Source organism: Anser cygnoides, chromosome 2 (genome assembly GCF_040182565.1).
Source record: "Anser cygnoides isolate HZ-2024a breed goose chromosome 2, Taihu_goose_T2T_genome, whole genome shotgun sequence".
In the NCBI taxonomy this organism is placed as follows: Eukaryota; Metazoa; Chordata; class Aves; order Anseriformes; family Anatidae; genus Anser; species Anser cygnoides.
In genome coordinates, this window is record NC_089874.1 from 154,251,182 (window position 1) to 154,265,013 (window position 13,832).

Below are 13,832 nucleotides of genomic sequence, written 5' to 3' on the forward strand. Positions count from 1 at the left end.
CAGCTGAAGAGTGGATTCCCACACCTTCCTCTAATCTAAAAACCACAGTTTCCCCTCACTCCAGCTGCCAAAACCTACAAGTTCCCCCACAACTTCCTTAACACAATGCCGTGTTTCATGCAGAAGTGAAACTTGGAAGTGAAAATCAATGGGGATGAATATTGAATTAAAGATAGTGCATTGATTGAAACATCCCTTTTCATGTATTTATTTTTTTTAAAAGCCCATTAAAACTAACTCAGTCAATGATGATATTAAGGGGTCTGGAACAGAGCTGAGGCCAAGATCTGCTTTAAGTCTCCCAAACTGTCCTCCATCTGTGCCAATTTTTTTTTTAAAGTGAACATTGCTGGTTTACTTTTCCAACTCAGGAGTTAAAGTTCAGGAGTGAAAAAAAAAAATAAAAAAAATGGAAGACCAAAACTCACCTTTAACCGATCTCTTTCTGAGGATGAATTTATTAATGTTTTGGTGTATTTGCTCTGGATGGCAAGCAAAATTTCACTTTAATGAACAGATTTATGCAAGACTCAGGACACTGAATGCCCTCCCTGGATCATGAAGCTCTTACAGGAGTCCATACAGACAGAGCAGTTGTACAGCCTTCTCCTGCCCCTGCAGCACAGCTGCCTCCAACCACGCTGTGTCTCAGGTTTCCAAACATTTCCACTGTAAGACTCTGCTTTTAAAATACATCTGCTTTTGCTGAGGGTCCATGTAAATTGGCATTTTTTTAAAAAATGTTGACTGAGGTACTTCTGTTGTTCCCGGAAGTGATGCTGGGGTATACGGCACAACCTGGGTGCCCTTCGCACAGATCTTCTGTCCCTGGAAGCTATTTGAGATGCCTCATGTGCCCACAGAAGCATGAACTGGGGCCAAATGAGGGGTCTGAAAGGGACTGGTTTCCTCAGAAGAAAAGACAGCTTCCTATTTCTGCAGCACTTAATGCTTTGCACGCAAAGAAAAACTCCACCTGCAAAAGAGCCTACACAAAGAGCCTACACTCCTACACAAACCACCTCTGTAGGGTTGGTAGGAAGCTGAGGAAATTACTTGTAAAAGATGTCAAAGTCCCCATTACTCTTCTTACTCCTTATCTTAAGCCATCTGCTCAGCGATGTGAGGCCTTTCACACACACATGGAGGCCGTGTTTTGGCTTAGCATTTCCTCAGCCCATGTCAGCTCCTGCCCCAGCTCTCTTTCTCCTTCAGGAGAGCAGGAGGCTGTAGAAAATGCTTTTGTGGAAAACAAACTTCTCACTCTTGGGCTGAGCTGACCAGGCTTTTCTGCTGGTGCTTCTGCCATGCTTCTAGATCCACATCTAGCCAACACGTGCTAGTTTTGGTCCTGAACTCCCTGAAGGCCCTCAACCCCCGCAAGCTGCCTTGCAGCCCTGCCTTGACTCATAACATCTCCTTGGGAATGTCTGGCCCAGATTCTGAACATGAAATGACTGTTTTAATTTATAGTTTAAATTACCCAGTTTCTTCTCCACACTGAACATTTCACCATTTCCAGAGCCCTAATTTATTCTTCAGGACTTTCTCCCACCTTTGGCTGTGGCTATTTCCAGCCAGTCCACAGCAGGTACAGCCTCCTTCCCCTGGACTTCCAGGCTGTTGTTCTAGGCCTACATCAGTCAGTGTCAGGCTCGCTCCCGAAAGGGCTTTTCTATTAAACTAGCCAGAAAATAGAGTGTTTGTGGGCCTGGAGGAAGGACAACAAAACTCCTCTTAATGTATTTGGTCTGCTTTAATCAGTCCCTGTTGTTACATGGCACCTCACCAAGGCAGCCCAGGCCCAAAGTCACCATCTGGAAGGTGGGCGAGTGGGCAGAAGGGGCTGGACACTACTCCCCCTCCAAGGACCATTTACCACCCTCAGCTTTTGGAAAAAGAGGAAAAAAAATATGTTCTGAGGTTGGCTCATGACAATTTAGTTTCATTTTCTAAAGAGTTTCACTAAGGAAATGCTTCACTCTGAACCTGATAATATGACAGCATTATTGAATGAAGCCTGAAAATCATCTCCAGAAGTGCTTTAAATTTAAAAGCAAACAGAAAACATGTAAAATTTTGCAAACATTATCATCATGTGATTTTCAAACTTTGTGTAGAAAATCTTTTGTGTTTGAGGCCTTGGCTTCATCACCATAAAACCGTATGTGGTAGCCAGAGGTAGTGCTACCTACAGTATTTGCCCTTTTGGGTACAGCATCAGGCTGGAAGTCTTTGCAAATTGAAAATTCTCCTTCTTTCACGTTTCAATAAATTCCCTTCTTGTTTCCACCTGCTGAGTTTGAGGTTGCTCGTGGCCATCACATTTATATCAGAAATCCCACTTATAGAAGCCTCTGGCTGGCAGGTAATTTTGATGACATTTAAAGCCATTTGGCTGACTTGTGATCACGGTTCAGCTGCTCTCTCCATTTAGCAGCACTGATAACACCTTGGAAGTCCCAGCAGAAATTAGCAGTGTGGGGCTGTCTCACTCCCAGGTCTGACAGCAGCCTTACCAGAAGCATGCTGCATGGTGGAATTCAGTGAAAAAGCTCCATATGTTGTATGCAAAAGAAAACATTACTTTTGGCATGATTTTTTGTGCCAGAAGCCAATTGCCACTCGAATACAGATGCAGAAGTTGCCAGAACAAACCTAATTGCAATACTTAGGAGGTGTTTTATATTTTTCTTCCTAACTGGGTCCAGGTGTGTTGAATTGTTTGAGGGAAATTCATGGTGTTGGGAAACAGAAAAAGGCTAACTGTTTAACTAATAATGGGAGCAACACATTCTGCTGATCATGAATTCCTGAGCTGATGTTTTGCTTTGTTGTTTCTACTTTGAGTAGCATAAAACTAAATAAACAGCATTACACAAAACAGCTACTTCTGAGATGCTAGCTATTGTGGTTCATGGAAATGTTACATATATGATCTAAGTCATTAGTAAAGCAGCACTAGTAGGTAGAAAAAAAAATCAGGATTAAAAAGAAAAAAAAAGTTTCCATATACTTAAAATAAGGCTTTTGATGAACTCAAATAATTTTAGGATTTTTGATCTATGAAATATTTTTATTATTTTGACTTTTCATTGACATTTTCATTTCATTGACTTTTTATTTTGGCCTATGTAGCCCTATATAGCTATTTTTCTGAATACCTGAAAATATTTGAGTGAAAGGGAAGTTTTCTCTTATAATTTATAAGTTACTACAAATAGAATACCTGAGCAATGAAATACCCTGCAAGTAAGATATAACCCTCCAATGTTACCATCCTATAGTAGTTTCTTCATTGGTAACATGGAGATAACCACAGACTTTTTCCTTTGCCAAATACTTTGCAATTTGCCAGCACAGTTCTACTTAAGAACTGAAAAGCGTTGCTGTTACCAGCCATGTTTGAAGAATAAAGAAAAAGTAAATGCTGTGAGATGGGGGAAAAGAAGTAACCAAGAGTCATGTGGAAGGTAGCTGTTTTCTTTATTTGCATGTAGATACACAGGTTTCTCTTGCAGGGACTGTGCACACATGCACTTTTCACAAAGCCTATTCAAATGTCATGAAGAACTCACTGAGTCCAATAGCACATTTCGGATTCATTTGCTACCAAAAACACACATATATATCTTCCTAGAATGGGCTGCTCAGAGAGCAAGAAGCCATTAAAGAACGGTTACTAACTCTATTAAATAGGTATTGTGACTTTTAAACTGATGGTTATCTTTTTTTTTTTTTTTTAACCTGTGAAATTTTCTGCTGGCAGATAGCTGTAAAATGCGATTATCTGCATTATCTAAGAAGTAACCCTGCATCCTGACAGGCAAAAGAAGAAGAAATGAACAACCTCTGACATTAAGACACTGAATACAGAGGAATATATTTTAAAGACAGCAAAGAACTCCTGTTTTCTCACACATAACTGGTGGTTTTGGTGATATATAGTTGGCAGAAAGGTTGGTTGCAAATAAAATCCTTGGACCTCAGCAGAGAAGTGGGCAATTGCCTGTTGAGTCTCAGATTATCTTGTTTCCCAAAATTGGTTAAGCTACCACAGGGGAGCAAAAGGGAGGAAAATTGCAGGCAAAAATTATTAAAAAGCTTGTTTTATCAAAGAGAGATCTTCTGCACCCTCTCTGTCCATGCAGCTGCTGGCTGTGTTTCTCTCATCACCCGGTGGCTTGGGCACATTAACAAGGATGCTGCAGAAGTGACTTTCACTCAGTGCAGAGACAGTGAGGTGGCCCGGTGGCATCTGAAAAGACCCCAGCTTTCATATGTGAACAGTCCGGGGGAAATCTGCATAGCAGCATTGCACATCACTGCAATATAGGCCCTAGTCAAGCTAAGCTAATATTTTGATGACAATGATTGCTTGCTGTTTTGGCATTGGTTCACTTTATCTTTCTAAAGCATTCCGTGGGGAAAAAAAAATAAAAAAACATAAACTCTTTCAAACCGGCAGATAGAGGTAGGAAAGCACAGAGACCACAATCCAACTGCTGTTAAGACCATGCATTAATGCATGACTCAGCAACACTAATTTTGATTGAGATCAAGCATAGAGAAACAAACATGAGAAAGACATTTCCATTGAATTAGGTGAGCACCCACCACGAAGTTCAGTCTGGCTTTGTGTTTTCATGTTGGGCTAAAACTTGGCTTTGGCATGACAGAGGTCTGTCATCAAGTTAAGCAGTGGAAGGAGATGATTACTTGTTCCAGCCTAAAGTTCGTCACGATGAAATTAACCTGCCCACAGTTTCTTGAAGAAATTTGAGCGCAGAGTGAATTTTTATCAAATAAGTGTTTTGTATTATAAAGCTGCAGTGGCCTTTATTTGGTACTAGGTGTTCTAAAGCCAGATTTATTTATTGTCAAACACGTGTCATTTGTAGCTTTTTCCTTGTAATTCACAAGGAAAATCAAAAATTCAGAAGTTCTCGTTTTCTCTGCAAGCTCAATAAAACCTCTGGTCCAAGTAAAGACTAATCCATTGCAGCTTGTTACCTCTTATGATAGTGTCTCTACATGGTTTGGAAAATGTCTTTGCAAAGTCATTAGTTCAGGAGCAGTGTTGTTTAGTAGAAGCTGTGCTAGGAGCATCAAAGCCTGTGATAATCCCTCCTGTGGAGAGACGGAAGGTTTTCAATTGCAAGGCTGTCTCTGCTATGTTTCTCTATCATTAAGTCACTTAAAAAGACAAGCAAAATATTGCTTCTAATTTTTCTTAAATACAGTTGGTGCATTTATCACAACATTTTGCCTTTTCCTCGTTTGGTTTCGTTCCATGTCTGTCTTGGTTGCGTGGGTTTCTGCATTTCTACGGGCTGTCCTTTGACTAGTGCTGTCACAAAAACTCCAGCTCATTCCTTCTTCAAGAATATCTTCAGATATTTATACCATAAAACAAAGCTTATGTTGTGTGTGCCAGTCACTGGTCCAATTTCTACCCAATACTCATGGTGTTGAATCAAAGAATGAACAGATTCATGGTTTTTATTAGATATTTTGTACTCTTCTATAAACCATATGAAAAGCTTTTTTTCTTTTTTTTTTTTAAAAAAAAAAAAAACAACTTTCTTCCTCAACTCAGCATTTCCTTTCCCTTTTCACAAGAAAGCTCTTTAGGGGAAGGTGAGCAGAAACCCAGCTGTCTCCCTTGTTTCCCTGGAACGTCTGAAATACCAAGGTATTTCAACAGATGATACCATGCTAGCATTTAACATAATGTTGGGGTCCAGACAAAGAGACCCTGCTGTTGTCAGTCTGAGTCAGGCTTTAGGGCTTCTTGCTTCCAAGCAAAGGCAAAGGAGCATCACCAAGGATGACCACTGAGTTACAAAGGCCAGGGGTGAACCCCTACCAGCGTACAAACTCAGCAAACTGCCCAGATCAAATTATTTCCTTAGAGGGATGTGCAAGGAACTTGGACATCTACACTGTACCTCCAGAAGGTATCTCTTCTTGCTGGCTGCAAGATCTGTGATCTCTTCTTGCTGGCTGCAGAGACAACAGCCTGGTCTCTATATGTTCTAAAGGAAGGATAGCACAGAAAATCAAAGTTGCAGTACCCATGGGAACACAGTGAGATCTTATTGAAGGTGTCAGAAAACCACTATGGTGGAGATGTGCACACACTTTTGAGACTGGCAGATGTTCCTCAGGACACATTTTCATGTTGTTTTGTTCCTTAGCTGACAAATCCTTGAGGCTACTGAGTTTCCTCTGCCACTCACTCGGGGTAGCACAGACTGAGTCAGTGTTTTGCATTTTTTCTCTGCCCTGCTGCTTGCCAAAATATTTGAGAATATTTTGAGAAGAGTTAATGTTCACAACACTGCTCGGGCGTAGCGTCCAGGATGTGAAGACAAGCAGGCTGGATAGGAACTGACTTTTCAAAAACAGCATACTATAATTTCATGGATATATAATTTGGATGCCCAGATCCAGAGAAAATCTCAGCCTGGGTGCCAATAGCCTCCTAGAGAATTATTTTCATCTCGGGGAAAAACACTGCTGAATGCAAGTGAGGTCTTGCTCTCAGTGTATCTGACTGGTTCACCCCAGCGATTCCCCACCTGGTGAGTAAAAGCTGTAGCTCTCCCTGCAGAGGGATATCATTCTTTCCATCGACTCTCAGCAATCTGGTGCGTAATATAGTTGCTTGGAAACATCCTGTTGAGGGCAAGCACTTTCTGGACAGAAGGGTCAGTGCCTCCTGTAGGGCACTGAAAGCAGGGAGAGAAAAACCCTTGTTGCTTACTTAGTTTCTCTCTTTTACCACTTTGCCACTGGGCAATAGGTAGAACATTTGAAAAGGAAGTGTGAGGCCTGGGGTGATGAAATAACTGCAGATGAGACAACAAAAAGTGCTGGGCTCTGGAGTGACCATCTGTAATCCTCCTCCACACTGCCTTCCACTTGCCTCAGTGGCTGCAGGAAACGGGATACAAAACGTCAAGGGAAATTACGAAGCTTAAAGGGCTAAAATCTGGAACATCTTGGATATTTCAACAATGTTGGATGGGACTAAAACTAAAATGTTGACTGAACAGAAATATTCATTTGTCATCCTCCCTAGAAACATTTCTGAAGAGCAGATTTCCCTTTCACAGAAGAACAGGAAGCCAAATGTCATCCCCCTGGGGAAAACAAAGTGAAATATCCTTTAGATAAGCCTGGAGAAATCCAGAGCCAAATGTTGTATTGTGGAAGTCTGGGTTCAAGGGTCTATCCCATGGCTGGTTTCTGTTCTGCAATGAGTCTGGTGCCATTTGGATGGGCTGTGGGTTTAAATCCTGGCCCTACAGAGTTTGCTGGCAAAGCATGCCCCAAAACACGTCCCACAACAAGGAGTGCTGGAGGATGGGGGGGAAAAATGAAGTTGGTCTTGCCATCACAGACACAATCACACATCTCATAGGTGAGCCCTGGTGGGTCTGACTTTGACTTTTTGAAAGCAAGTTGTTACCTCAGGATCAGAAATGATGCAACCTAAATTCCTCTTCTGCTTTGAGGCTTATTGATGTTTACTTCCTGATGCTGGTTCAAACATTGATGGGATCTCCCTCGCGTATTCAGCAAGGGTTGAGCTTGCTCTGCAGCCTTCTCCTTAGTTGAGTGCCTTACCCCTAATGCGGAAAACACTTCAGGATGTTATGTCCTCCTCCAGATTTCATTGAAATTGCCCCGTGGGTTCAGAGGATGCACATAGAGACATAAAAGAAAAGATGTGTCCTCAGAAAATCCAGTCATAGTCATTAAACAGAGCTGTCAGTGGTAAAGCCCAGCTGGTTCCTCAGGAAAACGCAGCAGAGACGGGTGTTAACAGGGGAACCGATGGATAAAACCAGCCTGAATGTATGGCTACAGGCAGGGAGGATGTAGGAACAGGGCAGGGCAGGCCGATGATGGAGGCTGTGGCTCCTTTTCTCCCTAATCTTTTTCTCCCTAATTCTCCACCACATCCATCAAGCTCCATGGCACACCCCAGCCCTCCTCCAGGTCTGAAGGACCCCAAAAGCTGACAAGCAGGAAGTTGAGAAACTGTTGGCACATCACCAGCACGAACGAAGTGTACGATCCCACACACGGGAGCAAGAAGGGGACATGCCAGGAGGAAGGGCAAGGTTTTGAAGCTTGAATTTAATGCGGGGAGGCAGGAAGACAGAGCCGTGACACCCAGCGAGGGCTTGTGCAGTGATCTGCCTCGTTGTTTGCTTCCCTGCCGGTGTGTGAAAAATGTGAACGCCGCAAAAATGACACCACCTGGGGTAGTGTCCTGAGCTGTACTTTGCACTAGGAAACCCATTTCCGTCTGGGGTTGGGAGAGGGTTGCGAGAGCCCGAGAGAGGCTCGTTTTCTGCAGCTGCGATCCTACTCGCTGCTCACTGGGAAAGCGGTGACCAAGTACTCCTTCAGCTCAGCGGTTTGAAGAGCACAGGATGACCTCGCAATGTGGGGAATAACCTGCCAGAAAAATGACAAAGCCGTGGACAACGCACTGTCTGGGGCAACCTTTTATCCGCTGCACTGAGAAAAAAACCAAACATGCAAGACAACCAAAATAACATCCTTTGGCAGTGTGTGACCCAGAAAGATTGCAAATAAAGGGAGAGAAAAGGGATGGAGACAGAAAATAGCAGCAGTTTTGAAGAAATTCATTAGTGGTGACTTTTGATAGTTCTGAGCTGCAGACAAGCCCGTGCTTACATGGCTGGGAGCGGAGGCTGCTTTGGGAAGTGGGCACAGCCTGATAGCAATGTCAGGGCCATTTTCCAGTTCACGGTTCTCCTGTTTCACAGCTGAACACGAGCTTCCCCATGGCGCTCAGAGGCCATGGATCATCACTTTGGGGAGCAGGGTCGCCAAGTCGGAGGAAAGGGATTTGTTTGCCTGGGACAACCGGCATCTGTTCCAGTTCACAGACTACTGCTCCTCTCTGGGTGTCTCTCCGAGCATCCTGGTCCTGCAGTCTGAAAGCGAGCCTCTGGCCGTAGGCTGCATTTCCCCCCTCACTCAAGGTGATTTCTCAGCCCTGACGTGCTTCACCACCCACCAGCACAGCCAAGTTGGCTGCTGACTCTTTAATGCTCCGAGCGCAGCCATCCTCCATGAGTGGCTGCGGTGATTCCAAAGGAGCAGACGTATGAGTGGCAGGATCCGTCCCTGTGGGAACAATAGGAGCCGCTCCATTTTCTTACCCTTAAGTCAGCCGTGCTCTTGGCAGCTTTGAAACCATCTCTCCTGGCCATCATTACAGTGATTTAACACATCATGGAGTGCTTACTGTTGTGCCTTGGGAGACACTGATTTCATAATTGATCACCACGGCAGGAAAGCAGAGCAGGGCGGCCCCCCTCGCTCCCCCATCCACGGCTCTCCGTGCCATCAGCAGTGCAGCGGAGACAAGAATGCTTGTAGGAGAGCTGCGATGTGCACCAGGGGGCTGAGGAAAGCCCTCTGCCTGAGACAGACATTTGGGGATCGCTCCTGTGTGATTGCTGATCACTTACCCTTGTGATCAGGCATTTCAGACAAGTGGCAATTTCTCCTCTTGCGTACGCTGGGGCACGAGTTTCATCAGCTGAAGGGCCAAGTTCCCCCCACCCTCCCAACATTTTTTTGAGAGCCTTCATATTTTTGAGAACCCACAAGGGCTAGAAAGAGCATTTCTAGCCTTTTTAGCCCAGGGCAGAGGAGGTTTGAGGGCAGCCTGGCCTTTGCCACCTCCACGGAGCAGGAGAGGCAGCACGCTGGCTGCATCACTCTCAGCATCACCTGCTGATAGGGCAGCACAAACCAAACCCATGCTCGTGCAAGATCCTCAGAGCTGTTTTCGTAAGATTTGTGCATTTTTTTTTCTTTTCCCTGAGGCAACAGTTTGTAGGCGACATCTATATTTTTGACAGAAGCCAGGCAGTCTCTGCACTGCAAGGCAGAGCCGTACCTCCGCTCTGTCTGCTGGACCCGAGCCCTATCACGCTTCGAAGCCAAACACCACATCTGGCCGCATCCCCTCCCACTCCACCACATCTGAAGTGAAAAGTGCCGGTTTTTCTTGAAAATAATGATCTCTTCCACAGAAACGCGTATAGAAAGTGACAGTGATAGAATAGCTGGTGTCAAACCAAATTGTTTTCTGAATCAGCTCTTTGGAAATCTTTAATAAGAAAGAGCTGTTTCATCGGTAACAGCGGCGACCCTTAGCGTGAGCACAGGATGACTGCTGGAGGTATGGTGTGGGGACCCTGACCACCTGCCCTACAGCCAGGCCTACAAGCAAACTGTCGGGCACGTCGGCACCCTGTCAAAACCAGAAAAATCCCACGTTAGTCGCAGCAGGAAGACAAACAGCCCCAGCATCAGAGCGCTCTGTTGTATCCAAGTGGTTGGTGACTATTACAGGCTTGACAGTCTTCCAGAGCAAAAAGCTGTACGCAGCAACAGTGCAAGCCCAAGACAAGAAAAGCAGATGTTCCCGGCTCCTCCTCCATCCTTGTTCCCATATGTTGACGAAGTCGGTTCTGTAAAGCAGAATATGCTGTAAATCAGAGCGGGGCAGAGTTCACCAGTTGGGTTGAATGTGGCTCGTAGGGGTGCGCAAGTGAACCACAGTAATTTAAAAATAAGCTTTAAGCTTCCTTGAGTGAGCATGGGATTCAAGTGGAGTATGCTTCACAGACCCAGTCTTTACACTTTCAAGAACATATTTTTACGTAATCTATTTTTACTTGGGTTGGCTGTGCACTTGATGTGAGTAGAGATCCTGCTCTGTGGTCACTTGAGCCAGAAGTTTCTCAACAAGAACTTCTTGATCCTGCCTGTTTTTTATTTTATTTTTTTATTTATTTTTTTTTTTTCCCATGGCTCACACTTTTTGTTTGTTTGTTTGTTTTCAGGATCAAACCCTCTCATTTTGCCTGTTTAGCATGAAACAGTTCACGTTGCTGTGATTTTGAGTGAAACCAAATTAAAAACAGTATTTGAGCAAGGACTTACTCTTAGGACGTGTGTGTTTGTCTCATCGATACCAGTTTGCACAAGACTGAGCCTTGATTATTTAGGGATTTTGGAACAGGAGAAAATATTCCCAGACAATGTGAAATCTCTGTTTAAAAGGCTTCTTTATTCGTTGGTTCAATGTTCAGGAAGGTGCTTCCCTCTGTGCACATCACTTGAAGCCCCTAGCTTCCTGGCGAGCTGTTGTATCGCTCTGCAGCTTGCCCCTTCTTCAGACAGTCCCACAGGCATCTCTGCAGAGAGGGCTGGAGGGGGAAAAATCCCACCCAGGAAAATCAAGCAGGGAGAAGACCCATCGAGCTGCTCCTGGCTTCACACAAAGGTCTTCCACAGCCTGAAGACTTGCTTTTATGGCAGACCCGCCTGGGTGTGATGCTGGAAACCTGCAGTGTAGTCTTGCAGTTCATGTATTTGAAAGGGCTTCTTCCTTCGACTACATTGACTCCATCACTTTATTAAGATTGATAATCCTGTATTGAATATATAATTAGCAGTTGAAAGATAACTTCATAAAATCAATACACTCTAATGTACTTCAGGTAATATACTGCCTTTTAGCTGTATATGGATTTTCTTTCTTATGAATGTTTTATCCCCTGTATTTCCCTTTTGCATATTTTAAAGAAAAAATTAGAAACTTTAAAAATTAAAGTTTCCTATACAAGGAAAATCTGTTATTGAAGATAAATGTGAGTTTGATATCTTCCAGTATACCTTTTCTTTTCTTATATATCAACTGAAAAAGAAAACCATTTTAGTAAAAAAAAATAAATCATGTATTTAGAACTGTGATATTGAAAAAAAAAGACTGAAAAATTCTGATATGCTGAGTGAACAATTTTAGTCAAAACAATGTTTATTTTAAAATAATGTATTTTCATAAACAATAGCAATATTAATTTGTAAAAGAAAAATTTCAAAGTGACTGGGATCACATAACACATAAGATCTAAATCCATTTTTTCCCATATTTTAATGTCTTAGTGACAGTTTTTTTGTTTGTTTGTTTTTTCCAGTTCAAGGCGGGAACATATTTTAAAGGCTGCTGATTCTCATGAAATTGCCTAAATCAGTTTATTTGTTTTACTTACAATTTTTTATTTACAATAGACATTTTAATACACTTAATACAAATTAACATATAATTTCATTACAGAAACGCATCAGTGGTATTTTAAATGGTGAATAAACATCCCTTTATAACCTTAACATGACCCAAATCACAGCATGGAGCCAATGTTTGAGAAACGGAGAGAAAATTTCTCTCTTAAACTGGCTAAAATAAATAGCAAAAATACTGTCCACTTTGACCTTGAAGTTAAGGAGACACAAAAAATAGGGTCCATTATGTTTAGAATAAATCAGAATTATTTTTTTTTTCTGGTTTTAAAGCCAGCTCATACCTGGGACAGCTGTTTGCACACTGGTGTCTAACTTGTTCACCGCCAACCTAAGTAAGGTGAAAATGACATATTTTGACCTGCTGATCAGAGGACATCGGTGTGCTGATGATCTGTACTGCAAGGCCTGAAGTTTGGGTGCGCATTCATGGGCTGAGCAGAGCTTGGATGGAGGTGAGGGCCGCTCCTTCACTAGGATGCAGGACAGCTAGGACGGTTGCCCAACCCTTATGCAGTGTCTGAAGCTGTGTCTGAAGCTGTTACACAACTCATGGGTGAGAAAACTGAGGTTGGCGTGGGCTCAGCACCTTTTTCTGTTTGTGGGCTTAGGTATCTGTGTTGCACTTCTTCCTCTGGAAAACAAGGTAGCTGGTGAGCATCAGCTCGGGAATGGTAGGAGAATTGCATAAGAGCAGGAGACACGGTTCGTTGGAGGCCTGCTGTGGCCTCCGAAGTGAGATGTCTGTCTTAATCAGTGATACCTATCACATCTCCGTCTGTGAAAGAGTAAAACACGCTTCCTCCTCCATCCTGGGCACGTGGGGAGGAATCCAGGTCTCCTTGTCTTGGGATCCTTCCCTCACTCCCCTCTGTGCTGCAGGAACATCATCCTGATCTCCTGCTGGAGGCTGTCTCAGTCCTGCCCTGAACCCCCAGGTCTGGGGGTTGTTATTTTAAACCAGACCGTGGGCCTCCTGGCATGCCAAGGCGAAAAAAAAATATTCATTTCTGATAATGAATCTTGTTATTTTCCTAAACTCTGAGGAAATCTGAAGCACAGCTGGTGGTCCTGGAAGAGAGTGAAGAAATACTGCTTAATGAGAACCTGGTGGGTTAATTAGTCCGTTGTATGATGTGGTTAGTCAATAGGAAAGAAACACTTGGAAGTTTTAAACGGCATAATCATGACTGACCTTAAGGTAGTGGCAGCATAATAAACAGGTAAATGCGCCTGAGCGATAGGGGATGTTTGAGCAAAAGAGGATTAGGGGGAACTGTGCTGATGTGCCTCTGCACAGTTTGAAGCAGAAGAGCTACAAGAGTGAATATATTAGCGAGGCTTTTAGCAGCAGAAGTGAGATGGCTGGCAGTGTTTCCAGCTCAATACACTGAGTGCTGACCCACAGAATCTGTGGGTGCACACGGTGAGGCAGCATGTGCTGCAAGAGCTGGGAGGGAATATGGAAAGGAAATAAAAAAAAAAAAAAGGCAGCTGAGCTTCAAGTCTATGTTTCCTTTTGGCCTACTCAGAGGTCCTGAGATGGTTTTGTCTTCCCCTTTTTGTCTCAATACCCCAGTCACGTGTACCCACAGCGCCTTGAGTGCCTCCTCCAAAACGTGTGCTTTTGCAATCTGTACTTCCGTCTTTCAACTTCATAACAGTTGTTCCACTAATGACTGATT